Genomic DNA, 12,920 nt, shown 5'->3' on the forward strand with positions numbered 1-12,920 from the left:
CTCCTTCCCTCCCTCCCTCCTTCCCTCCTTCCCTCCCTCCCTCCTTCCCTCCTTCCCTCCCTCTCTCCTTCCCTCCCTCCCTCCTTCCCTCCCTCTCTCCTTTTCTCTCTTTCTCCCCCCTCCCTCCTCTCTTTTCTCAGTTTTGATATGTGCAGTGGTGGGTGTTCTAACAGCTACACTGAAGCAGAAATAAAACCAACGACAATGATGGGAAGGCTATATTCTGTTCAATTCCATATGCCCACAATCTTATCATTTACTGTACGAAATACGTGGGGACCATCAGGAAGTCTGAGTGGGGTGGCATGCGCTTGTAACCCCAGCATTTGGGAGGCTGAGATGGGAGAACTGTGAGTTCAAGGTCAGCCTGGACGACACAGGGAGCCCACATCTCCAGACAGCAATGGCAAGGAAGAGAAAGAATGGGACATTTTGCAGTTTTCTAAGGGTGCCTCCCTCTGGACTGGCTGTCCTTTGAGTGCTTAGGAGCCATGCTTGGCAAGAGGCTGCCCTGCCGACAGTACAGGCCTGTGTGACTGCGCGGGCGTCTGTGAGTGGCAGCAGCCTGTGAGAAGCACAGCTGAGTAGAGGAGGCCACTGTTTTCCTGCCCCTCTGCCCCTCTGCTCAGGGAAGGCTGCTGAGGAGCCCCCTGATGATAACGATGCTATGACAGAAGGACTCCTGTTCCTGGGGTGACTGCCTGTTCGAAAGCATTATCATTTCCCAGCCTCTCCTCTTTGTACCCGTGTCTGTTGACATGCTGTCTTATTGGGTCTTGAGCTGACGTGGGGGTCACATCCCCTTGCAGTAGCATGGGGTGTGTGGGAGGGTGGGGGGGGCAAGACAACCACTTTGTGCTTTCCTGTTGGAGTGATAGGAGTCAGGACTAGGCAGGGAGAGACACTGGGTAGACTGATGCTCATGCTGAGCCGAGCAAAGCCTGGCTCTCGGTGCGCAGGCACTGGCATCCTGGGTGTATGTGTGTATGTGTGCTGCTCGGTGGCCATGATTTCTCGCACCTTCGTTTGGACTTCTCATCCTTTCTGGGAAACACATGGCTCAGTTTCTCCTCTTCTTCTTCTTCCTCTTCCTCTTCTTCTTCTTCTTCTTCTTTTTAAAAATTTGTTTGTTTGTTTTGTTTTTTGAGACAGGATTTCTCTGTAGCTTTGGAGCCTGTCCTGGAACCAGCTCTTGTAGACCAGGTTGGCCTCAAACTCACAGAGATCCGCCTGCCTCTGTCTCCCGAGTGCTGGGATTAAAGGCGTGCGCCACCACCGCCCGGCTTCATTTTATATTCTTACGGGATTGGTTCTTCTCTTCTCCGCTTTTACCCTATTTACCCCCTAGAAATGAGGACTAGGAGCCTAGTGATGCAGAGGACTGCGCCTGCCTGAGGGTGCAACTGTAAGGGTCATCACTTTGAGGAGTGGACATTAGGTCATGCCCCCATGGGGCTCTCCAAGGTTCTTAGCACAGGCTATCCTCCCCACATTTACACCACAGCTCCTGTATCCATGCACTGTTAAACTGAGCATTTTGCCTTGTGGTTGGTTCCTTAGTTTCTCATACTCAGATGCTCATGGTCACAGGATTGCTGCCAGGATGTACAAGGTCAGGAGTGCTGAATTTTGGAACTCTGGGGTGCATAGTAAGTGCACAATAAACATTAGCTGGTATTTATTTTGAGTTTGGTTAAGGAGCAAATCCCTTCAGAACACAAAGTGTGTGTGAATGTGTGTGTGTGTGTGTGTATGTGTGTGTGATTTACAGATGTTCTGGCTGCTTCCTGGACTATTGTTCTTTAGTCTCTCAGACACCCTTACCTCCTGTTCTATCAGCTGGGCTGAGGCCCAGCGTGGTTATACCCTCCTCCCCCAACACACACTATCCCTCTCCTTTTTCCTGCAGGCCTGTTTTGACTATGAATTAATTGTAGGTTGGGAAACTCACAAGCCATAATCAAAACCAATAAACATCAAAAGGCCAGGGGGGACCAGGCCACCAGGGGAGTGCAGACGACTTAGTGAGGGCTCTTGGTGGCCGCTCAGTGAGATGGTGGGGGCTTTCTATATATCTTCAAAGATGACATCAAGCATTTCAGGCGGTCACTCAAGAGCTCCAATATGTAAACAATTTTTTGGAAATCTGGGTGAAAGGCAATAGGTTTCCAAATCAGCTATTTTTATCTTTTACCAGCCATCAGGGGCTGGGCAGAACTTAGACTAAAATGTGGACTTTCTCAGCAAGGGTTAATAATCAATGTAGATCGCCTAACAAAGGCAAGGCTGCTGTATTATACTGGGAAAGTTTTTTTTTTTCTTAACTGTCAGTGAAGCAGTACTAATTATTACTCCAGTGTAAATGAGGTCATTTCCTATTAAGAGAACAAAATGCTCAGGCTCGCCTTGCCAATTCATACCAACTATTTTTCACACATACTCAGCTTTTTAGATTTTTTTTAAAGTTTTGATAAAATCCATTCATTTGTATTAGAAAAGTGTAAACCGCCGCAATAATAGTTACCCATGATTACCCCAGATGAGCTTTTGTAGTATGTGGGATGTTTGAATACCATGTGTTAGCCATGCAACAATTAGACAGTTGAATGGGTCTTTAAAACAATCAGATACTTTTATCTCACTGCTTAAAAAAAGAGAGGAGAGAGAGAGAGAAAAAGAAAGAAAAAGAAACACAAAAAAACCATTCCTTGGATGTGTACCGTTAAACTGTAAATTCTGGGGAAACATGCCGCTCGTGTCACGAGGAGAACTTTCGGGCGTGTGTTGATCAAGGACAAAAAGACATCCAAATATCTTATCTGCATGTTTTCATTTTTTTATGCAAAAAGATTTAAGGAATATTGTAGCAAACAAAGGGTAATTGTTTTAGCCCAGATGTTGCTTTTGCACAACAAGCAGGTTACAATGTTCCCACAGAGCTGATGAGCCCAATCAGGGAAATGATTAAAAATTGATTTTGTCCCTGTAATTACAGTATGTAAACTACTTAGCTTGGATTGCAAAGGAAGTGATTTTCTAATTACGTATATACTCTGGTGTCTAATGATTGGTTTTTTGAAGTAATGAAGAGAGAGCACTAACGACTCCTTGGTGCTCTGTTGTTAAAGAAAGACCATCTTTAGAGTAAGCAGCAGCAGACAAAGAGTTTAAATTGAATTTTCAACACTGTTAACGTGCACATGGGTTTGTTTATTAAAGAGACAGGGGCGCAATTTGATTGGCTCCAAGCAGCTTGGCTTTTCTTCATGCTAGAGCATGTGAAAACACACATACTGGCAGGCTGGCGTGTGGCGAGGGGCCCAGTCAGTCATCTCTGACAGTCCCGGTTCCCGGGCCTATCTCGTGGGGTCTCAGGTTGCTGGAAGGGTCTGATGTCTGTGTATCCTGAAAGTTTTAGATTGAGCAGATATCAAATGGAGCCTCTATCGGTTACCTTTGTTTTAAAACGAGAGTAGAGGGTGGAGGCCTCCTCCGCTCCACTGTGGGTGAACTCCATGCCTATAGGCCTGGGCACAAGGACAGCTGTGGGACCCTAAAGTGAACTCCTGGACTTCTAGATAGTTCCACTGAAGTCTTGCAGAGATCTCCATGCGTCGAGATACCATGGCTAGTGAATGATAGCTCCTCTGGGCAGGGTAGCAGTTAGAAGACAGAGGGTGGCCATTTTGTTCTGGATGCTTGCTGTGGAAGGAGGTGGGTAACTTCATGGTGAGTCTGCCATGAGAGCTCCAGGGCCCCATCTTCACTAGGTTTAAGGTGGACTCTTCACTCTGGCTCCTTCCTCATAGGCTGACATGGTACCCGATGGCATACAATGGAGGTTTTATTATTATCCAGGGAATGAAGGCCAGAAGAGATGAACATTGTGTGTGTGTGTGTGTGTGTGTGTGTGTGTGTGTATGTGTGTGTAGTGTATGTGTTTCTCTCTGTGTGTCATGTATATTGTCTGTTAGCATGCATGTGGAGGCCAGGGATCAGCATCAGTTATCATTCCTTAGGTATGTCCCCCCCTTTTTTTTGAGGCATGGTCTCTCATTGACCAGCAATTCTCTAAGGAGGGTAGGCAGACTGGCGAGTGCCTTGGGAATCTCCACTTTCCTTCCCAGCTCTAAGATGGCAATTGTGTTCTGCTATGCCACGTTCTCCCTGTTGTCGTCGTTGCCCTCCTCCTCCTTTTTATTTTCTTTGATGTTGTGGGTTCTGGGAATCAAACTCAGGTTCTCAGTTTTTCAAGGCAGACATGGTCAATAGAACTGCCCCCAGCCATGAGAGGAGGTTTATTCGTTCACCCAGGTGCAGGTCAGGAAGGAGATGGAAGAAGGGGTACCTGTGTACGGGACCCTTGGCCATGGTCCCTGTGGGCCAGGCAGGGCAGGTGAGATAAGGCTAGGGTTGGCCATGAGTGACTGAAGCAGCCTTGGGACATGGTGGGGATTCACGCCTAGTCTGGTTCCCACCTCTGCATGATTGGAGTCAGGACAGTGATCGGAGTTTGGGGCTGAGGGAGAGCCTGGTGGGGAAGGCGAGTGGAGGGTTGCTTGTTGTGGGGCAGGACCTTGGAGACAATCACTCCCCATCTCCAGGAACTGATTACTCATGGGGTTTGCGTCCCCAGGTCAACAGAGTCCCCACGTGTCACAGCATAAGCCTGATACAGCTCCCATCTCCTGAGTTCTAGAAGAAGCCTGGGCTGAGAGAGTTGGTCCTCAGAACACTGGGCCAAGGAAAAGCAAGCGTGTCTTCGGGTGTGGCCTGTTCCTGTTCCCATGGCTTTTCCTCCCTTGCTTCCCTCTGCTTGCTCATCTGTACGATGACGGCTGTATCCTACTGGGTTCATGAAAGAGGCCCACTCTGGTCTCTTTCCCCAGTAGCTGGGTAATTCTTGGTCAGTGCAGAGCCAGGCATTGCTTCAAAGCAGCCAATGGCTCAGGACAAAACCACACTTCTTACCACGGTTGTTAAGGTGTGTGGGTAACAACTAGCCATAGTCTCTCTCTCTGATTTCCCCACCAACAGTCCATGTCTGGCCACACAAGTGTCTCACTGCTCCTTGACATCTCTTTCTGACCCCAGGTCCTTCATACTTGCTGGTTGCTCTTCAGCTAAAGGCCTCCTCCAGATTTCCACAAGACTTTTCCTCTTGCTTGGTTCCAATACCCCTTGCCTGTTACTTCCTTAGAGAGACCTTTGAATGACTTATCAACGGTCATTTCTGTTGATACCCTTTGCTTTGGTTTTAATTTCCTTTTGGTGACATTTTAGGTTTTTTTTTTTACTTTTTTTTTTTTAAATATAAACTTTGACTTGTTAGGAAGACACAGACTCTTCTCAGGCAGACATGCTCTTTGCTGCTGTTTGCCCACAGTGCAGACACTTGCCAGACACGCGGGAGGCTCTTGTCTGAGATGGTAGAGTAGGTGGCTGTTGCTCTAGGCCCATCTTCCTGGCAGCTTCTTTCCCCAGCCCTGGTCTTTTAGAAGCTCTTTTGAATCTGGCCTGGATTTTGTCATCTTCCTGCCTCAATGTCTGAGTGCTGGGATTATAGGCATACTGCCATACCTAGCTTCCTGTTGGAATCTTTCAGGGACAACTATCATTCAAAGCTCTATTTGCTCCCTCTGCCCAGAATTGTTTAAAACAGACAAACAAACAAACAAACAAACAAACAAAAAACAGTCCAGCTTCTCTGGTTAAGGTGGAAATCAAGTCTACTGTGAGCTGGTTCAGTTTTTGACTATCTCTTTAGTCTTAGTGGAACATGAAAGTTTTGAATGCCGGGCCCCAAGGAGGTCTGAATGCCTGGGCAGGTCTTTGAGGTGCACTGGGGAAGGCATTCTGCTTGTGGGGAAATAGAACCTGCATCTCAGTAGCCCATTCTCAGGGAGTCCCATTGGCTCTGGAGCCACAGAAAATATTGGTGATCTGGAGACAGGTTCATGGGCACCTAGCTATATCCCCTCTTGAGTTCATTGATCACAGCCTTCTGTGGGTTCAAGGCTGCAGATGTCTAGCTGGCTCTCTAAAACCCTCCTCCTCACACTCGAGGAAGCCAGTGAAGCAGTCTCTTCTGCTTCACTGGGCTGCCCCCGTGCTGCTTTCTTCAGGATCCAATTGGCCTCCCACTTCTGGTGGGCAGAGGTGCCAGGACAGGGCTTGCTAGTGGGCACATTCAGCAGCCCCTGTCAGGGTGCAGGCTAGACATACCTATGGGCAGAATTCCCAGGAACTGGATGTGAAAGTCCATGGTTCGAAGCCACGGCTCCCTGGACCATCTCCCACCTCTTGGTATTGCTGGAGCCCCTCATATCATCTTGCTCTGTCTGCTCCTGCTTCCATGGCTCTTTCAGAGCTCCGTGACTTTTCTTCTCTTCCCCTTCCTCAGAGGAGCCAGTGTTTTAGGTTGTAGAAAGTACCCTGTGCTTCTGGGCCCACCCAAGCCACCCAGGAAGTGGTAGTCATGACCTACCTCACATCTATAGATTTAGAGACAGATCCTTCCTATGTAGCTGTGGCCGGCTCCGGCTCTCACTCCTTAGACTCTCCAGTCCTGGGATTCCAGACTTGTGACTGCCAGGCCCACGGGCTCGTCTCTCTTTTCCTAAAGTTGCAACCGCCAGCTCGCCATACCCTCATATAGAGCTGTCTCAACGGAGTCCATCACTCCATCTGCTCCAAGGACATCCCTGCTTCCTCAATCCTTGGGTCACCGTGCTCCGTTTCTATTTTCTCACCTGTGACAACCCTTGGCTGGCCACCTGTGCAACCAGACAATTATTTGTACCATGAGCCATTCCTGTGTCCCGTGAAAGACTTGCCTGTCCTCGCTCTGTCCTTGCTTGTCTAGTGTAGGGTGTGGAGTGTAGTGGTTGGTCAGAAGAGGGTATAGCTCTCGTAAACTTGCTCACATTCAGGTCCCAGTAGCAGAGGATGGCTACAGGTATGTTTTATACCCATCTTCTCCCTGACCTCCCTGTAGTGTAGGTAGGGTTTGGGGCACTGAAACATACCTGTGTCAGTAATTTGTTTTGGGTGGGGCAGCTGCTGTGCACCCCAGCTTCTTCAACCATACCCCACTTTCTGTTGTCTTTGGAGTCTGCCACCTCCTCTATTTTGGTGGAAGCTGCACCAGATAAGGCTTGTGAGCAGTGTCTTCCCAGATGTCCTCTCAGCAGCGGGGAGGCAGGGCTCGGAGGAAGCTGCCTTGGTTGGGACAGCCTCAGGTCATACCTCAGGCTAGCTCTAACTGTGTTCCTCACTGCACCCCAACGGCACTCTCTTTCCTTGAGGCAGACAGAAGTATTACGCTGGCATTTTTTTTTCTCCCCGCCTGAGTCCAGAGGGCGTCCCTGGTCAGCTGCTATTACCTTTCCCAATGCAGAGACTCTAACGACATCAGACACCTGGAGCTCCTCCTATCTAGACAGACTCAGAGAGGCAGAAAATAGCGCTAACTCAATTTCTTGTCCTACGCCTTCAGCATCACCTTCCCTGGCAGCTGCCCCCTGGCGTGTCAGCTACCCACCTCTGGACAAATACCAGATCAGTCCCAGGGAAGCAGCATAGCCCCAAAGCCATGCTGGGCCTGTTTTGAATTGATGATGCAGAACCTGGAGGTTTGCTCCCATCAGCTCCCCTCGTAGATTGAGAGAGACAGGGGTGTTCTGATCAATGGCTCAGTGCCGGAGGACAAACTGGTGTGGGACTTCCCTAAGAAGTCTCCCTCCCTCTATTCTCCCGTCATCAGAATTTACACAGCTTCTAAGTGAACAGTCCCTGGAGAATAGCCCTAGAATTTTGCAAGTCATGAGCCTGGATATAAACTCTTAGTCTGCACACCACTCCAACCGCCCCTCCCCGGCACAGAGACTACCCAGAGCAAGGCAGCGGGATCTGTAGAGCCTGTGTGGCTCGGAACTTTTCAGTTCGGGGCTAGGGACTATACAAACAGTAATATGAAAAGCTGGCTTGGTGTGTGTGTGTGTGTGTGTGTGTGTGTGTGTGTGTGTGTGTGTGTGTTGCATAGCTGGACGTCTGTGCACGTGGAACACAGAGGTCAGTAAGTCATGAGCCTTGTTTATTGACACAGAGTCTCTCACTGGGAGCCGAGGCTTACTGCGCTAGGCTGGTTGAGTCCAAGGGATCGTCTTGTCTGTGCCTCCCTAGCACTAGTATTATACTACGTGGCATCATATCTTGCCTTTAAATTGGGTGCCGGGAATTGAACACAGGTCTTAGGTTTGTGGGACAAGCAGGTTAACAACTGAGCCATCTTCTCAATACCTGACGGCTGGTTTTTCAGTGGTTAGATTTTAATACCAAATGGCACAGAAAAAGAAAGAAAAATAAAAGAATGGGATGTAGGAAGGCCATTCCTTCTTATAGATAGCTTGAATAGAAAGCCTGTCTCAAGACAAACAGATAGGCACTTAGTTAGGTACAGAGGCTAGTCATAGTGGTGACATCTCTACCCTAACACTTGGGAAGCACAGGCGGAAGAGTTGTGAGTTGGGTGACAGTCTGAGTTTCTGTCCTGGCTTGCACTCTTTTTTAAAATTTATTTATTTTCATTTTATATGCATTGGTGTTTTTCCCTGGGTGTCCAGTTCCCTGGAACTGAAATTACAGACAATTGGCGAGTGGTTATGTGGGTGCTGGAAATTGAACCTGGGTCCTCTGGAAGAGCAGCCAGTGCTCTTAACCACTGAGCCATCTCCACTGCTGTGATAAAACACTGACTGAAAGGAAAAGGAAACCTGTCAGAGGGAAAAGGTTTATTTCTTTTTACAGCTCACAATCCTGAAGGGAAACGGGGAGGATCCTGGAGGAGGCACTGAAGCAGAAACCGTGGAGGGACTCTGTTTTCTAGCTTCCCCAGCTGGTTTATAAATACAGCCAGGGCCATCTGCCCAGGGATGGCACCGTTCACAGTGAGCCGAGCCCTTCTACATCTATTGTTATTACTATTATTATTAGCTTTAGTTTTTGAGACGGGATTTCTTTGTATAGCTTTACCTGTACTGGAACTATTCTGCAGACTAAGCTGGTCTTGAACTCACAGAGATCCTCCTACCTCTGCTTCCCAAGTGCTGGGATTAAAGGTGTGCACCGCCATGCCTGGACTCGGCATCAATCATCAATCAAGAAAATGCCCACACACTTGCCTACAGGCCAATTGGATGAAGGCATTCTTTCAGTTGAGGTTCCCACTTCCCAGATAATGCTAAGTTGTGTCAAGTTGAGAAGAAACTAACCAGGACAGTTACCCAGGAATTTCTAGGCCAGCTTGTGATATATAGGGAGACCCTGGCTCAAAAAACCAAAAAAACCAAAACCCAAAACTAAAGCAAACCAAACCAAACAAAAACCAAAACCAAAACCAAATCAAGCTGTCTTTCCTGCCGAAGGACAACTTGCCCACTGGGTCCTGACTGGTCTTCATCCCTGAACAGAAGAAATGCTTTTGGGGTGTGATCTGTGAAAGCTTTCCAGCGGTCTTGGGATTGGAAGGGGTATTGCATGCAACATTCTAAATAGCCGAGCCTCCTGAGCCAAAGATGCTACTCTTGATTTTCTAAATTTACCTGTGATCTTTGTCTGCAGATCAGTCCCCTCAAATCCGTGGGGAAATTCTTCTTTAACTGAATGAGAAATGCCTCCTGTCGGGAGAGGACTTCTCCTTACCCTGTTTGATGCTGTCCGTAGCTAGGGTGCAGTAAGGGGAGTGGGCAGTGATCACAGACTGCCTTGGACACCCAGCCAGTGGCTCTGGGGCCTCTGTGCATGGGTATCTTATCTGGCTAGCTGGGCCACATCCCACAAACCAAGCACTCAGGCAGGTGATATTGTTTGAGTGGGACTGAAAGCTTTTGTGACACAGAGCTAGGAAGTCAGTGAGCTAACTGGGCCACCGTTCTGGACTTGGTTCAGCAGAGATGACTGATGCTGAACCTGGCATCCGTGAGTCTCACTGGGGCACAGCCTTGTGACAGACTCACCAACACCACCGCCTCCCCCACCCCATCACTGAGCGTGCTTGGTCACTGGAATTCTGGGTGGAAATTTGGTCTCCTGTAGGGGACCCCATCAATGGGAGGGAGAAGAAGCCTTAGCCCAAGCTCCCTGCTTTTGGCATGCCAAGGAGGAGTGAGGGGAGCTCCTTCTCTGCTCTATTTCTTCCCCTGGCCTATCTGGGAGAGGAGATGGCTGGAAGCCCTGCCTCCTCCTCTTCTGCAGGTGGCGTCCCCCCTTGAAAACAAGCACATTTGACTCATGACAACAAAGGTCACACAAGCTCCTCTCCGGCAAATCACTAGAAGAATTGGGCAGTGGGGCTAGCAAATATGTTTTGGCTCCCCCAAAGCCCAGCAAGTTGCCTTACCCCAGATGAGTGTTATTTGTGGATCATCTTGAAGACCGCGTTTGTCATTTCGAATTTCTAACAGGCCTTATTTTTACAGTTCCCGAGCACCACGGCTTTAAGAATACCCTTCACCCAGGACGACACTCTGTGGCTTTAGGACTTGCCTGGTAAGGACCACCATCACTTTGCAGTTTTATAGTTTGTTGAGGCAGGGGGAGGTGTCTGTCTCTGGGTCTGGGGAAATTCAGGCTGCTTTTTCTCGGGGCGGGGGGACTTGTCACAGCTTTCTGAGCTAAGCCAGAATTCTTTCATGAACGCCCCTCTATTCAGATGGTTGCAGGGGACTGTGGGAGGTGGCCTCGGGTTCAGGTTTTCTGGGTGGGATGGACATCTACTCAGCAACAGTCGTGCTGAAGCTCAAATGGAGCCATCAGCTAAGCAGAGCCTAGCAAGGGTGACTTCATTCACTGTTGTGTGGCATCTGAGCTGTGGCCATCTGGGAACAGAGCTGGTGAGCTGAGCTACTAGAAGCCAGGCGACCCCAACAGTTCATCACCTATGGTCACTTTCCATGACACTCCTCTGTGATTCAGTGGACTGGTCCAAAGTTGGAAGACGTCTGTCCCAGAGCAGTGCCGTGTCTGTCATCTCAATCATCCTTGAGACTCCAAGCTCACAAGTGGAGTATTTTCCCTACACAGAAGTCCACAGAAACTTGTATAATATAGAAGAGTGTCATGGGATGTGATACCTTTGTTGGCCCTGTTTAAGGTGGCCCCAGAATTTCTGTAAACTTACCTCAGATCTAATTAGTCCCTTCCACCTTCTTCTGGCCGTGTGTCTCTGAGGTCACTCGATAAACCAGGGGAAATTGATAGTGGAATTACGTACTCAGAAACTAATTTTATATTGTACTAAATATATGTATTTTTTTTATTGTGGCTTTATCTCATTGGGGAAAGTGCCTACTTCTGATTTTGTGGATATTACTGACCGTGGATTACTTTTATTTTGGTTTTTACACAACAGTTATATTAGAAATTTGCTGTTTTATTCTTACCTTCTTAGTAAAAATCCTTTTATCACACAATGGGTAATTTATATCCATTACCAGGCCTTTCAATCCTTTTCAGCGGGCTGTCAGTGCCGTTGGCACAGCAATGATTAATGTGATCTAATAATAGTGTGCCATTATATTACCTTAGTAAAACATGTACCAACATCCTATTCGGATCTACCAAATTCATAGCTTCCTATAATATTTTTGTTGAAAGACAGGATTACTATTTTTCAAAGCTGATTTTCCCCCCTTTAACATATTTAATGAAATTCACAATTCTTTGCCTTGGTAATCCAGGGCATGTGATTGGACGTGACGGGCGAATGCCAGGTCTGTAGGCACCGTTGTGATTTGTCAGTTGAGAATGTGACAGTCCCAGTGATCTGCCGGGAAGATTAGTTTGTTTTTGTCGGGTCTGGGTTGCTTTGCCTTGAAGAAGAAGAAGAAGAAGAAAAAGAAAAGGAACAATATAAATTGCCAGGTCTCCAGTCTTTTCTGACTTCAATAAAGAAAGTATATTTTCGGTCAAAAGGCAGAAAAATACGCAATTCGGTTCCAAGGTACTTTTATTTTCTGCCATTTGGTCCCCTCTTTTGTCACCTGCTTCAGTCTGCTGACAGACAGGAGAGGTGACAAAGCCAGAGGAATTGTCATCAGAAAGATGTCCCAGCATGGTCCTCTCAAGGCCCGCCTTTACCTTTACCAATGACCAGACCTCACTGGGTCTGCCATGGGGATCCTCAGCCTTGGCACTGTGTGTATGTTAAGCTAGCTGATTCTGCACTGGAGAAAGCTGTCCTCCAGTGGGATATTTCACAACGCCCCCAATCTTGTCCTGCCATGAGCACAGCTTAGATATAGCCAGAAATCTCTACTTATCCCTGGGAGTACAATCAGTCCCATTAGCCTCATGTGACAGACACACAAGCAGATCCCTGAGTATGAGGGAACTCAGAGGGGACTCTGGAACCTCAGGTACCTCTTATCCATCTTTGGCTCTGGGAGAGGGGACATGTGGGCGGCAGGCACAGGGCTTTCTTTGCTTGGCTGAAATACAGTACTCTCTCTTCATTTTCCCTCCTCCTCTGTCAGAGAGCCAGGCCCGAGCAAGGGCCTAAATCTTTAGCTTCTTCCACTCAAATCCCATTATAATCATGTGCGTGATTGATAACATTCCACCTTTTCAGAGGGCTTTAAAATCTGTGTCAACCAAGGATGACATTGTTGTAGGTCGGAGAGATGTACTCAAACAATTACACACTCAGATCCAAGTGCAAAGGGTTGTCCTTCTACCCCTGATGCCTTTGTGATGTGGTCTGAGCCAGTATCGCAGCCCACTCCCACCCTCATCCCCATCTTCACCCCTAGTCCTAGACCCCAACAAAGCTTCAGCAGGAAAATAAATGAGAAGAAAGGTTTTGCCCCTTGAACTAGTCAGCTTGAAAAGTAGCTTGAATATTGGGGCTGCTTAGGGACTGG

General features: G+C 48.0%; 1 protein-coding gene across 6 annotated transcripts in view; it reads left to right on the forward strand.

The window, feature by feature from the left end:
- Znf536 (zinc finger protein 536) overlaps positions 1-12,920 on the forward strand; it is a 453,184-nt gene that overhangs the window by 47,892 nt on the left and 392,372 nt on the right. For all 6 annotated transcript variants that reach the window (XM_026789909.1, XM_026789911.1, XM_013354210.2 and 3 more), the window contains exon 2: positions 10,479-10,548. The gene's annotated coding sequence lies outside the window, so the exon portion shown is untranslated. The remainder of the gene's footprint in view (positions 1-10,478; positions 10,549-12,920) is intronic.

The sequence above is a fragment of the Microtus ochrogaster genome, unplaced genomic scaffold (genome assembly GCF_000317375.1).
Source record: "Microtus ochrogaster isolate Prairie Vole_2 unplaced genomic scaffold, MicOch1.0 UNK32, whole genome shotgun sequence".
Classification (NCBI taxonomy): Eukaryota; Metazoa; Chordata; class Mammalia; order Rodentia; family Cricetidae; genus Microtus; species Microtus ochrogaster.